The 12,060-nt window shown below is 36.5% G+C and overlaps 1 protein-coding gene across 2 annotated transcripts in view; it reads left to right on the forward strand.

The window, feature by feature from the left end:
* The window catches only part of ntn2 (netrin 2), a 40,976-nt gene extending 40,709 nt beyond the window's left edge, over nucleotides 1–267 (forward strand). For both annotated transcript variants that reach the window (XM_089125592.1, XM_089125593.1), the window contains one exon: nucleotides 1–267. This exon is cut by the window's left edge and continues 2,614 nt beyond it. The gene's annotated coding sequence lies outside the window, so the exon portion shown is untranslated.
* The last annotated feature ends 11,793 nt before the right edge of the window (nucleotides 268–12,060 follow it).

The raw sequence follows: 12,060 nt of genomic DNA on the forward strand, positions 1-12,060 counted from the left end.
TTGAAGACGCGCAGAAATCAACCGAACGTTTCGATTTGCACACGACTGTATATTTGACGTATCTGTGTGTGTGAATGAATATGTGTATGTATTTGTACATCCATTAGACTGAATGTGATGTGTGTCTGTATGAAGATGTACTTGTGCAGTTTGAGGATGTTTCCACATGACGTACTGGGAGAGTTTCTCTCCTTCTCATCACTCGTTTCTGTAACTGCAATGACCACTGAATTAATCAAATATACAAATAAATTATTAGTTGATGTATGTCTTTGTCCTGGTATTTATCAGCTGTAATTCTGTATCACTGTGTGTAATGGTGTCAAAGCACCTAAACACTGCCATTCAGCATTGCATAGAGAATGCTTTTTGAAATGTAAAGCACCTATAGTTTTTATTTACATTCATGCATTTGGCAGATGTTTTAATTCAAAGTGATATGCATGGATTTCCTGAAAACTGAACCATCATATATTATTCACATATTGAATCGCAGTTCAGAGAATTCCTCTTCCTGTCATTCAAGTTCAACTTCCTGTGTGTCGTGGCCAATTCACACATTTAAAGGAGTAGTTCACTTTTGAAAAACTTTTGCTGATAATTTACTCACCCCCATGTCATCCAAGATGTCCATGTCTTTCTTTCTTCAGTCGAAAAGAAATTAAGGTTTTTGATGAAAACATTCCAGGATTTTTCTCCATATAATGGACTTCAATGGGGTCCAAATGGTTGAAGGTCCAAATGACACTTTCAGTGCAAACTGGAAACTGTTCAAAGGGCTTTAAACGACACCAGACGATGATTAAGGGTCTTATCAAGCGAAACGATCGCTCATTTAAAAAAAAAAAAAAAAAAGTTTAAGTTTTATAAGCTCAAATGGTCGCCTTGCTCTGTTCTGTGATGCGTGTTCGTGACTCTCCTGTTCGAGCTCGTTTATCAAAATGAACGAATCTTTTCCGAGTCATTTGGTGCATTTAACGAACGAAACGATCGAATTGACTCGGAAAAAGATTTGTTCATTTTGATGAACGAGTTCGAATTGGAGAGTCACGAACGTGCTTGATAAGACCCTTATTCATCGTCTGGAATCGTTTAAAGCCCTTTGAAGCTGCACTGAAACTGTCTTTTGGACCTTGAGCCGTTTGGTCCCCATTGAAGTCCATTATATGGAGAAAATCCTGGAATGTTTTCATCAAAAACCTTGATTTCTTTTCGACCGAAGAAAGAAAGACATGGACATCTTGGATGACATGGGGTTGAGTAAATTATCAGCAAAATGAACATTATGGGACTGTTATTTTTTTTTTAAGTTCTCTAACATTCTGTTGCTTTCATTTTGAGAACAGTATTATATAACTTGTAACCACATTACTAGAAGGTTTGTTCATAACATTGAGAGGATCTTGCCAGAATGTTAGCTAAGAGGAACCACAGGAAAGAGCAGATTCCCATTGTCTGAGCGTGTGTGTGTGTGTGTGTGTGTGTGTGTTTGTGCATGTGTATGTGTTCTGTAAAGCCAGAGTGAGTGATTTTTGGTAACTTTCCGACATGGTTTGGAGGGTCAAAGCAGATGTAGAATAATAAAAAGCACATGTGAGAGAAATAAAGCTACATCGACACTGGCAGAATCCTTTCAAAGTCAGTTAGAAACAACATAAACAAACGCTCTTTAATTGAGATCAGATCGTCATTATAACCGCTCACTGCATTTCTATAGATTAATTCTAATGATTCAATCTATAACAGATCTTAGACATTATTCGCTCAGGTCGGGTTCAAACTGAATAACTTGGGAAGTGATCATGTGTAAAGGTGCATTGGGGACACACCGTGACTCGCTTCTGGCACACACACACACACACAGAGCGAGCCGCAGATTCAAATGTATATAAACACGAGCAGGTTTCTGTTGGGCTGTATACATTACACTGACATGTCTTGATATTTCTACACGAGTGCGTACGGGGAGTTTGGAGAATTTAGGTGCTATTACTGTGTTTTCTCAGGTGTTTTTGCTGTTGATCTTAGAGAATGACTCTGCTTAGACTGGCTGAGCGCTCACACACACACAGCCAGCAGAGAGGAAACTCGTCTGACACTTCCTGTGTGTTTCAGCAACCAGCTGATGATTAATTAATGACTTAAAACAGCTTGTTAAGAATAAGCTTCATGCGAATGCTGAACGCTTTAAAGGATCTGTGAAGATTTGTATAGTTAGCACCAAATCGTATTATCAAAAACACTTTTCGGCTGTATATCATTCTTGAATTGCTAGGAAGAGATTTTTTCTTCTCTTTAAATTGAGTGCTTTGGCTTTAAAACATCTGATTCTCCAATGAAAAATCTTAATTTTTCTCTGAATTTTATACTTGTTTCTCAGTAAAAATCCTGAAAATAAGATGAATCAAAACTGATTTCAGAAGATGTTTTTTAATATAATTGTTTTTAACATCTAACATCACATGTTTTTGGCTTGATTATATAAATGGCGAAAAAAATCTATATATATATATATATATATTATATATGTGTGTGTGTGTGTATATATATGTATATATATATATATATATATATATACATATATATGTGTGTATATATATATATATATTATATTTTTTTAAGGATTTTTATTTAAACTAGAAACTAGAAAATACAAATTAAGAATATTTTTATATAATGTAACATTTTATCAAATTAATAAATTGTATTATTTTGTTTTATTTTGACAGGATTGTGGTTGGTATTGTGTCTTGCATTATTTGGACACTAAATTGTGTTTTTTCCTTTTCAGATGCATGTTGAGTGTTGTGAAGGGATCTTAAAGGGATAGTTCACTTTGAAATTAATTTTTGGTATGTTTTATCTTACCTCAAGTGCATATGATATTTTTAGGTCAAACCGTTTTTGTCTGTCAGTCATATAATGGAGGTCTATGGTCACCACCTCAAAGAGCAGCACGGAGAAGTCCAAATTAAACATGATTTAATGACTCGTAAATGTAAGTACACATTGATGGCCTAAGACACGAAACGAGCGGTTTGCTTGAGAAAACGAACAGTGTTTATATCGTTTTTACCTCTTGTAATCACAGCAACGTCCAAGTGATCTGAGGGCGCGGGCGCTTCGGTAACCTCCATTATACGACTGACAGACAAGAACGGTTTGACCTAAAAATATCTGAAACAACTGCGGAAACAAAGACAGCTACATCTTGGATGCCCCTGAGGTAAGCTAAAACACACCAAAATTGAATTTCAAAGTGAACTATCCCAGATGTAAGCTTGTTTCTTTTGCTAAAACCGAATGCCTCAACACTGGTCTTTTTCTGCGTCCACGGCTGTTTCCTTGAGGAAATGCAAATCTACGTCGAGCCTTTCTTTTGAAGAGTGTACAGTATATGTGTGCCAAGTTCAGGATCTGGGCTGCAAACACAAAGGTTGCGGTTTCACATCCAAGTATACAGGGGCGACCCAGGACCTGGAGAGTAACATAGATTACAATCGCTCTCTGTCACCATTGTACCCTTCAGCACGACATTTAACTCCAGGCCGCTCCAGAGGGACAGAACCTGCAATTAGCGTACTGTAGGTCATTTAAGATACAAAGCGCCAAGCATTTAAGGTGAAATAGCCCCTCAAAGTGCTGTAACATCATCTCAGTAAATTCATTAGTCGGAGTTGAATAAGAACACAGAGGTCTGTAGCATGAAGACGACGGACTCGAGGATTTTTAGGGTTTTTCTCTTCTTTAACCTCTGTCATCATTACACACAGACTGTTTTTGGGGTTGTGATACAAGAACTTCCACACATACCAACCCAATCTCTCTCTCTCTCTCTCTCTCTCTCTCTCTCTCTCTCTCTCTCTCTCTCAAGTTACCGGGTTTAAATTGGAAACTTCATCCTTTATTTCAACACGAATCAATTAAACCACGTCTTGAGGATTACCAAAGCACACACACACACACTAACGCTGAGGTACTACAATTAGAAATGGAGTCCCGAGTTTGCGTATCTCATTAGCTGGTGAAGAGAGACAGCATGCGGCTCTAATCACCTCAACACTTTCAGTGAAAGGGACTCTTGAAGCCATATCTCGCATGTGTAGCTATTTTACACACCGTTTTCATGTTCGTTCTGGCTTTAGATCAAACAAAAGTAGGCGAGGAGCTAAAATCTTTGCTATTTTGTTGTTTTAAATATAAAAAAAAAGCTTTATATGGTTGAATTACAGAAACAAAGTTGCATAATCTTACAAGTTAGCAATCATATTTGTTTCGTTACCGGGACGCCTCACTATGTTTGTATTAAATCTTAATCTAATTATGACAAATTATATATTGTTGGAAAGGTCTAAGACTTCTAAATAGATATTCTACCCCTGTTTTGTGTTACAAATTATGTAGGAAGAGTAAATGATGAATTTATGACAAGAGTGCACCTCAGAAAAATCCGCATCATAACATGAGGTCTGACCTTAGTCACAAAAAGTCGATGCACCCACTTTTAATCATTGAAACTTCTGTTTTTATGCTAAAAGTTCATAATAAAACATATAATCTAGTATTTTTCAAAAAAAAAAAAAAATTATAGTATAATATTATCCTCTAAAATTTATAATATATATATATATATTATCCTAAAATATAACATAATTTTTTTAGCGCCTTTTTTATTATATCACATATTTTAGTAGTTATCATAAATTTGGTATCATTTGAAAGCTTATAAACTCAGAATTCATCTTGTGAAAACCAGTTTATAATTGAACATTGCGTTACCATAGAAACGGTAAACCTTTTCTAATCTTGACAAAACACATATTGTCAGAAAGGTCTGAGTCTCAAGGTTCCAAATGTTGTGACAAAATTGATATTTGGACAGAAATGTATTAATTTGTAAAGGCAGAATTTATACAATTAAATTCAATGGAATTCAATGGCACCCGGTGGCTATTTTTGGTACTACGCCTAAACAAAATCTCATGGGAACTTCAATTTTTGTGATATCAACTTAAAATTTGGAACATAACTTGGTTAGATTTATGGCTTTGATTTTATAGTAATTTTATAGTAAAAAATATTTTGTAAAATATATATTTTATGTAAAATAAAAAAATATATCGTACAGTATATTTGATTTACTGTAAATTTAAACTTCCATAACTTTTTCATACTTTCATTTTTTGAAGTGTTTTCACTTCATCAATAATCTGCTGAGTGTTTTCTTTAAACAAGATCAAACTTGGATATATATTCCAAAGCATTCTGGAATTACAACCATTTAAGTGTGAATAGTGCATTTTAACCCCCATTCTCTAAAAGGGGGGTGACAGCTAATGGGTTAAGACTGTTATAATTAAGTCAGTTAGCCTACATAAAAAGAAAAATGGTCTATTTTGAAACCAAAAAGAGACTCGCTAATCTCTGTGCTAGTACACAAAGACACTGGTGTAACATTATGGCTATTTTTAGTCTATGCAACTGGCTCCATGTCAAACTTTTGGACACGTTTTCTTGTAAACTAGTTTAATGCACAGAAACAACTGTAAAGTAAGCCATTCGTGTGTTCATTTCTGTGTATATTTTGTCAGAAAATTGCACGGCTTCTTTAAAATGGCCTTATTTATTTATTTTTACCAGCAAAAATATGCAAAGAAGCCAAACCTTCACTAAGTTTACATCATCATCACACAGCAACACAGTCTGTCTGTGTTCATTGTGTTCAAAACATTGTGTTCATCCACGCTGTTTCGTGTCGAGGCACAACACAAGAAGTAAAGTTGATAATTCGGCGAATGACCGCACTTGCAGATTTCGAACAGAGATGGCGACAGAGAGGAAAAACTGCGGACTGCGGCTTTAAGTAAAATTATTGCTAGGCGGCTACTTAAAAGGATACTTCACCTCTGGAAAGATGAGTGTGTATTTAAAATGGGTCATTTATGTAGAAGAGATGTGAAATTATTTGTGAATTTGGAGCTTTCTAAACACGCATTGTTTACACGGAGATTTCGGAAGTTTTACCTTTCACTAAACATTTAGATATATCGAAATCGTCTTCCATTGCGATTTCCCGTATATCTAAATATGTTCAATGAAAGGTAAAACTTCCGAAATCTCTGTGTAAACAATGCGTGACGTAAACACGCGAGAGATCAGTTCTGGCCAGTGTTGGGTGTAACTAATTACTAAGTAATTAGTTACTGTAATTTAATTACTTTTCCCTTGAAAATGTAAAGTAAGGGATTACTCTTCATTTATCTGTAATTTAATTACAGTTACTTCTGATGTAATTGAGGTAAATACTGTGTATAGATCAATCCGATCTCACATCGAATCGTATGCATTTTATGAGGTGTCTAAATATTACGAACGCACTCGAATTATTGTAAAATATGTGTGAAAAAAGTGTGAGATCAGACATAAAACAATAGTGGGTTTAACATCAAAATGTATTGTCTGATGCTAAAAAGTATGTTTTTATAATGTAACCTTCTCCACCTTGGTCAGTTTAAGGATAATTCATGCAATTTTATAGTATTTATTTGAAAGAATTAAGACTTGTATTATTCAGCTGGTTGAGATTGATATGGGATTTTGAAAGTAATTAGTAATTAAAAGTAATTAAATACTTTTTAGAGAGAGTAATTAGTACAGTAATCTAATTACACTGTTGAAGAGGTAATTAGTAACTAGTAATTAATTACTTTTTTAGAGTAACTTACCCAACACTGCTTCCGGCGTAACGTTGGACACGGTTCAGTTCGGTTCAGTTGGACATCTGATTCAGATCACTTGGACGTGGCTGTGATTATAAGAGGTAAAAACGATATAAATACTGTTGGTTTTCTCACACAAACCGCTCGTTTCGTGTCTTAGGCCATCAATGTGTACTTACATTCACAAGTCATTAAATCATGTTTAATTTGGACTCCTCTGTGCTGCTCTTTGAGGTGGTGACCATAGACCTGCATTATATGACTGACAGACAAGAACGGTTTGACCTAAAATGTCTTTATTGAAAATAGTGTGGAAACAAAGACACCTACATCTTGGATGCCCTTGAGGTAAGATAAAACATATCAAAAATTAATTTCAAAGTGAACTATCCCTTTAAGGTGCATGGGTCACACTGGTAAAAGAGAGAGTCCTGTGCTGCACAGGTGCTTCAAATTAAAGCGAGTCCTTTTATACGGTGTGTGTTTCTCCGAGATGTGCTGTGTTATGTTAGAGGTTTGCTTGCGTGTTCTGCCTGCCTCAGTTTCCCCCACAGCGTCTGCGATTTGACTTGGCAATTCCAGAACCTTCCATTTCTTCTTTTTTCAATTTGCTCGGCACGTTCGAAGGAATTAGTTTCAAACAGACTCGTATCACATCTCAGCTGGTGTTCGGCCCAAATGCACGCCGAACACTCTTTGGACAGTTCGGAGAAGATTCTACGCTCCGATAAGACCCGATTTGGTTCTCGATGCTTGGCGTAAGCCGACCGCAGAATAACTGCAGGAAAACCTCCTATACAGTCACATTCTTTACTGTGGCAAGCACTGGAAAACTCATAAAGACAGCAGGAAAAAAAGATGGAAGCTGGAACAGGCCGTCCACGGGACTGAGATGATCTTTCAACATGACAATGACCCATAACATGCCATAAAACTGACGCGAGAGTCGCTCAGAACCCAAAGATTAATGTCCCAGCGCTGAGTTCAGTCCAACTGAGCATCTGCAGAAGAACTTAAGTTTCCTTCCAATCTGATGGAGAGTTTTTCATTCTGCCAAGAAGAATGAACTGAACACTGAGACAAACCCGAGGAGACTCACAGCTCTGATTGCAGTCTGAATGCAGTTTGAGATACACAGATACAGTTTGATTACGTTTGAGATTTACTCTGTTTTTATGCATTTCGTGTTGTGGACTGTGTGCTCATTAACTGCCAAAAAAACATCCAGAACACCCTAGCAACCAACTAGGATACCCTGGCAACTGCATAGCAACACCCTAGCAACCAGTTAGACTACCTTAATAATCTGTCTGTCGTCTGTCTATCTATCTATCTATCTATCTATCTATCTATCTATCTATCTATCTATCTATCTATCTATCTATCTATCTAATCTATCTGTCTAATCTATCTGTCTGTCCGTCCGTCCGTCCGTCCGTCTATTTATCTGTTTGTCTGTCTATCTGTCTTGTCTGTCTTGTCTTTCTTATCTATCTATCTATCTATCTATCTATCTATCTATCTATCTATCTATGTCTGTCTGTCTGTCTATTTATCTGTCTTGTCTGTCTTGTCTTTCTTATCTATCTATCTATCTATCTATCTATCTGTCTGTCTGTCTGTCTGTCTGTCTGTCTGTCTGTCTGTCTGTCTGTCTGTCTGTCTGTCTATCTATCTATCTATCTATCTATCTATCTATCTATCTATCTATCTATCTAATCTATCTGTCTAATCTATCTGTCTGTCCGTCCGTCCGTCCGTCCGTCTATTTATCTGTTTGTCTGTCTATCTGTCTTGTCTGTCTTGTCTTTCTTATCTATCTATCTATCTATCTATCTATCTATCTATCTATCTATCTATCTATCTATCTATCTATCTATCTATCTATCTATCTATCTATCTATCTATCTATCTATCTATCTATGTCTGTCTGTCTATTTATCTGTCTTGTCTGTCTTGTCTTTCTTATCTATCTATCTATCTATCTATCTATCTATCTATCTGTCTGTCTGTCTGTCTGTCTGTCTGTCTGTCTGTCTGTCTATCTATCTATCTATCTATCTATCTGTCTGTCTGTCTGTCTGTCTGTCTGTCTGTCTGTCTATCTGTCTGGCTGTCCATCTGTCTGTCTGTCTGTCTATCTATCTATCTGTCTGTCTATCTATCTATCTATCTATCTATCTGTCTGTCTGTCTGTCTGTCTGTCTATCTATCTATCTATCTATCTATCTATCTATCTGTCTGTCTGTCTGTCTGTCTATCTGTCTGGCTGTCCATCTATCTGTCTGTCTGTCTGTCTATCTATCTATCTATCTGTCTATCTATCTATCTATCTATCTATCTATCTATCTATCTATCTATCTATCTATCTATCTATCTATCTATCTATCTATCTATCTGTCTGTCTGTCTGTCTGTCCGTCCGTCCGTCCGTCCGTCTGTCTATCTGTCTGTCTGTCTGTCTGTCTGTCAGACTCCATGGTCATAGAACCTTCAAACTTAACGCGCTTAAAATTACTTTTTATGTTTTATGTTCTTTTTAACTCAGTTGATTTCCATAATATTTCTAAATAAAAAAGGATGGTCGAGGAGGAAACGTGATTTTATCCTCCAGGCATCGACAAGCCTCCATACGAAGGTGACTGACGTCAGATATAAAAAGGACGGTTGTTTCAGAGGTTTAGTAAGTATATTATTATTATTAAATCGTTCTGTTTTGTATGTAGAATAACATGCACTGATGGAATTGTTCACAGTATCCTTCTGAAAATGTATTAAGAAGTAAATTTTGACTATTTCTTTGGATTGTTTTCCTCTGCGCCCACACCTGACCAGTGCTTTCAGAAGTACTTATTTAAAGTTGCATTCTCATGCGCTCACAAAGCGAAGTCCATCCGTGCGTTCAGAGTCTTCTGGGGATGCAAAGCCGCGTCTCCATGGCGCCCGGGGGGCGGAGCTTCCACGCTGCTATGGGAAAACAATCTGGACAATCTGAAGGACAGACAGAAGAACTGCAACAAAAGGCTTTAAGAGCGGCAGACAGCTCGTTCAAACCCCGAGCGCGTATGTGTGAGGCATTGTCTACATACACACCATCCATCAAGCGGTCAGGTGGCTCTCTCCCTCTCTCATCATTCTCTACAGCGCTCTTTCTACAGCATGAAATCAATTTTTAGCTCCTCATTTCCTTTGCCAAGAAAAGAGGCAAGTCTGCCAGACACACACACACACACACACACACATTCCTCATGTATTCCCATTGGACTTGTTACACTCTAAAAAATGCTGGGTTGTTTTAACCCAACTTTGGGTCAAATATGGACTAACCCAGCCGTTGGGTTAAATTTTTACATTACATTTTTAACCCAACATTTCGGGTTTGTCCATATTTGACCCAAAATTGGGTTAAAACAACCCAGCATTTTTTAGAGTGTAGGTGGAGTCTGGGCCTAAGTCTTGCCTAATTTAAAATAAGAAGCATTTTAGTTCACTGATTATGATCCTAAAACTTTTCAAACACACACACCATGATCAAAGACGCACACACACTCACATACATACACTGTCTTCATTGTCCAGACCACCCAGTGTGTGTATGTGTGTGTGTCAGAGAGAGGAGTTACTTATCTATAGTTAGGGGATCAATATATATATATATATCTGCCTCCAAAAGTCAACTAAGATTTTTTAGGGAACAAAAAAATAAATATTTTTTATAATATGTTACCTTTTTATTTATTCAATATTTTTATATAAAAGTGAAAAAAGTTTTCTACTAGGATTTGAGTTAGTTATAGTAGCTAATAATACCCCATTTTATATAAAACACTCTCTCACTTCACTTTCAAAGTCACAATTCTCATATGGAATATTATTGCAGTTTATCCTTTTGCAGTAAAGTATTTTTGTATTATTATTATTTAATGATTATGATGGTTTTTATTTATTTATATATTGTTTTATTTTCATATAAAACATATGTATATATTTTTAATGTTTTGGTTATTCTATTGAAATAATAATTTTGCTGTATATAAAAAACATTTGCATCTTTTTTAGAGAGCTAAGCTAGCTCCAGTTTTTCCCTTACATTCACTATAGTAATTCTAATATGGGATACAAGCAGTTTTCCAATGAACTCTTGGTGATGTTTTGGTGGAAAACGTTGAGGTGAAGACACTGAATTTCCAGTAAAATGTTCCCGATATTCCATTGGAATGTTTCTGATGTTCCAGTGGAATGTTTGTGATGTTCTGCTGGAGCGTGTCAGATGGCTGTCCAAAATCCAGTGCGTTATCCCGTTAGTATTTTTCTCATTATTTTCTCTGTGTCGGAGGAAAACAGATGGAGAGGCTGAAAAGAGAAGATGTTGTGACGGGATTTTCATCATCTTCTCTGTGAATCCAAAGAGGCTTTGTGTTGTGTTATCACGGCTTGATGAGTGACGTGCGCGCACGCACACACACACGGCGCGGGCTGCAGGTGCAGGATCCTGGAATGTGTTTGAAATGATGTTCACCTGCAGGGGCCGTGAGAACCTGAGGGACTCAACAGAAACACGAACTCCTCGGAGATCAAAGGTCAGAGGTCATCTTCTTGCTCTCATGTGAAATATCCACTCTGGATATTGACACACACACATACTAGAGTATTTCTCATCAACCAATACAAATCTTGAACAGGTGCAGTGAGCGTCTCCCAGTCAGGATATGAGAGGAGGAGGAGGACTTACATATACATATATCCAAGCTATGCATCAATTAATTGAAGAGTCAAAATGTCAAAATAAAATAAATAAACATGATTAAAGATTCATTTAAATCATTAAAGATTCATTCAAAATCATTTTTAGATTCTAATGATTTTAATTAGATTAATTAGAATCATCTTTTGTGATGTTTTTTTGTGCCCTCATAATCTTTCATTAAAATAAGTTCCTCTCCCTCCTGCAGCTTCTCTTCTGATGATGCGTTTGCTGACGTGAGGGCGGGACAACCTGTCACTCACTGAGATCCACCAATAGCAAACCACAATTCCTGATGGATAAAATAGAGTCCCGCCTTACATTTTTTCTTGTTCGAAAAGCCATTTCACTTAGATATAGCCTAGGTCTATGTCATAATAGAGAAGAAAGAACCATCACAACTTATAGTTCAATGCTGACAACATTTTGAATCTAGCTGGGTTTGTTAAACTGCCTACATATTTGCACTCTGCTGGTTGCATTGCATTATGATTTCTGAATCGTGCTGTAAACTATTTTTTTTTTTCAGAAAGCAAATAAATGAATATGTGAAATCCAAGTTAAAGTAGCTACTTAGGAAGATGGTTAGATTTAGATG

The sequence above is a fragment of the Pimephales promelas genome, chromosome 22 (genome assembly GCF_988280905.1).
Source record: "Pimephales promelas chromosome 22, fPimPro1.hap1.1, whole genome shotgun sequence".
NCBI lineage: Eukaryota > Metazoa > Chordata > Actinopteri > Cypriniformes > Leuciscidae > Pimephales > Pimephales promelas.